This window comes from Frankliniella occidentalis, unplaced genomic scaffold (assembly GCF_000697945.3).
Source record: "Frankliniella occidentalis isolate FOCC.00 unplaced genomic scaffold, Focc_3.1 Scaffold346, whole genome shotgun sequence".
Lineage (NCBI taxonomy): Eukaryota > Metazoa > Arthropoda > Insecta > Thysanoptera > Thripidae > Frankliniella > Frankliniella occidentalis.
In genome coordinates this window covers 22208-25613 of record NW_026267469.1, presented here as the reverse complement: position 1 = coordinate 25613, position 3406 = coordinate 22208, and positions in this window count along the sequence as shown.

Sequence of the window (3406 nt, the reverse complement as noted above, 5' to 3'; positions counted from 1 at the left end):
CGAGCGTTGTTACTTACGGGAAGAACTACAAAATCTGGTTTTGACATTGGCGCCTGTGCAGGTAGGAAGTTAACCTTCCTTGGGGTATCCATAATTCCACGACTGGCTCCTCCACCTGCCTTGGTAGGGCTGTTTGTCGGTGTGGCCGGATCCATGGTCACCTGAAAGTAGAATTTTCCAGTATTGCACGTACTACAGTTCATATTTTTGCAGGTCCTCCAAATGAGCACCTTTTCTTATCGCTATACGACTCTGCTATTACCTCGCAACACTCAAACACACTCCAGCTGAGCATTTCGGTCCTTGAACTGTCGGCGTCGTCCTCGCCTCGGAAATAATCCCACAGTATTTCGCCGGATTGTGGAAACCCTCCCAGGCAAACTTTCTTTGAAGTCGCGCGGCTAGAATTATGGCGGCCATAATACTGGAGGTTGACTTTGGAGTCGGGTGAATCATTGCACAGCCGAACTGGGCCGTGCAAGAACCAGACGTAATTCTCGCCCTTGTTCTTCTGGCACGAAAATTCAACCCGATGGGTATCAAGGTCTTGAGTTGGAAATCTCAATGTGAAGCCAACTGGGAGCTTTCCATCCAAAAGTTTGAGCTTCCTGCAAAATAAACATAACCCTCAGACGTTGCACCGTTGAAACTTTAAGGATGTCGGTGTCACAAAACCCTACCTTTGGTCTTTGATAAAAAGGCCGTGGCCGGCTCCCTCCACCGGACGGACCTCAAGTCCCTCCATTAGCTGCGCCCAGGCACGTTTGAGTGCATACAATACAGGTTGAAAGAGGGGATGGGCCTTAACCTCATCGTCGTCGGCTTCCACGCAACGTCGAAGTGGGACTCGAAAATCATTCCCCGCAATCACGTCAGCAAGAAAAACAATGTCTAAGATAATCTGGGGATTTTTTGCCCTCTCCCTCACAAAACTATCGCACATGTAAATGTCTAGCGGGTCCATGGTTCAAATGGTGATCACCAAACGCTCAGAAACGACCAGAAAACTCTCGAAACTACTACTTAGTAAGGTTTGCCTGGAGGCACTGCCTGTTGCGGATAGCTACTGCCTGCAGTAGGCGGCGTTTTCGCGACGGCGTTAGAACCAGGGGTATATCCAGTGACCGACAAGTGACAAGTGAAAGGTGCTCAGGCATGCCACCTTGACTTATAAGCTTATATTTTTTGTGCGAGCTTTAGATGATATATTTCTGTAAGAAATGAAACTATTTGATTGATTATCCAGCAAGAGATTAAGTACTGACTGATATATCACACCGAAAATATAAGTTTATAATGCGAGGCTATTGGTACACCCTCCCTTCCCCTCCTCTGCTCTCCATTACCCTACGTTACGTCAGTGTGTGTAGCAACGTCAGAAAAATTATTCTAGTGTTTCTGTGTTTCTGAGCGTTAAGTGCCGACACCAGGTCGTCCAATTCTAAAAAGAAAAGTCGGATTTCGGCTAACATTCTGTGCCAACACTGCACAGGCTTCAATGTCTTTTATACGGTCGTAACACTTGCGAAACACCTGCAACAGGACCACCGCATTACCACAGAGAACGCTGAAGTAGAGGCGCAAAACATTATGGATTTAACCCGTGATGGTACACCGCCCCTTTCCCCGATCAACGTGAAGTCTGTGAGTAACTTAAATGCTTCGTTGAGATATGAATCCTTAACGTTAAGGTACAGTAAACTAACCTCACTATCAACTGTTTACGTTATCAGATGGAGGAATCAATTTCAAGGTATGGTCTAGTCCCTACTCTGCGAAAAATGGGATACGTTGTCTCTGATTTAGCCTCCGCTGCTTCGGCACAGGTAACTTCCTTGCTACGGCGCGTGAAATGAAATTGCCGATCTTGGTCATATTGCAGTTGGTTAACTTTGCTCGAAACAATGTCACAGGCTCCGCAGCTGAATCCCCACCTCGAAGAGTTAGATGACCTTCTTAAACAACTTCAGAGTTCTGATTTGGCAGAAACAGAAACAGAGCCTCAGGTAAGTTCGTGTACCAGGTGGCTGACGGACGCTGCGCACTTTTTGTACTATGCAACCCGCCCATACCCTCGCAGGGGCAGGGTGTGCACTGAACCGGTTTTCATTTAAAACTATTCGTATTTACAGACACAGCTTGAAAAAGCAAATGTTCACACTTATCTAGAGGGAAAGTACGGCAAGCTGACTGATGAACAGCAGAAGCTCCTGCAGAGACTGACAAAGCAGCTCCACTCTTCACTGGGATGCAAAATATTGAACGAGGGTTCTTCAAAGTTTTACCACGTTCTATGTCGGAATTGGGTGCTGTTTCTGATCCACCAAGGCGAAACAAGTGATTTAAAGACACCAGCACTAAATACGAATTTGCTAGAGTTATTCATAAGGTATTTGATGCACACCCCCTGGGACACCCCCCGTCCGCACCGATAATCGTAATCATCAATCTCATTTTCCGTTCCCATTTATGCAGGGATGTTGCTGCTTGCACGACAACTGCAACAATCAGTTACAACAAGCTGCTGTACGTACTTCTAGAAGCTGCCGCTGAACCTGGATCACCGGAGTACCTTCGTGCGAAACACAGAATGAAGCAACTACACAAAGAGATTACCCTTCCCAGGCTGCAGCGCGCTGCGAGAGAGCGCCACGAACTACTCCAGAGCAAGTTTCCTGATTTCTCGGGAACCCTGAAATCAATAAATCTACTGTACAACTCCCCTGAGGCTCTTGAGAGTGCTAAGTCACGCCTACAGTACGCACTCAACAATTCAGAAGACTTAGTGGCTGTAAACCTCGCTATGCGAACGGTGGTCGCGCGACTTACAGTGGCGAGCTGCAACCGAGCAGGGAATGTGGGAGGACTCACTGTCGACGATGTAGGAAATAAAATGCAGGTCGGCGACATGATATGTATACCACTGTCTAAGCACAAAACAGCAGGACATCATCAGGTGTATTTGTGTCTGAGTTACGAGGAAATTCCCCTGTTGACCATGGCTATGAAGTTGACTCAGGTCATTGAACCAAAGAGTAACATGGTGTTCTTGTCCGCTTCCGGTGAGAGGATCCGCAAGTCTGAATTCATATTTAAAGAGTTCAAGGAGAAGTTCAACACACCACTCCGATCCAACGACATCCGGCACATTAGTGTTACCCTTGCATATAACAATATGCTGCAAGGTGTGTCGACGGGAAGGTTCACTCGAGACTGTTGGCTCATTCCCAGGGCACGGCTTCTAAGAAGTACTTGGAGGTGAATGCGTCAGTCCTTGCAGAAGCCTTCAAAACGTACAGGAGTGCCATCGCCAATTTGTAGGTGGCGTGTGTTGGGTTCCCGCGTCATCCCATAGGAAAAAAGCGTTGCATTACCCGAACATGGTGCGCAGAGGAGATGCGAGCCC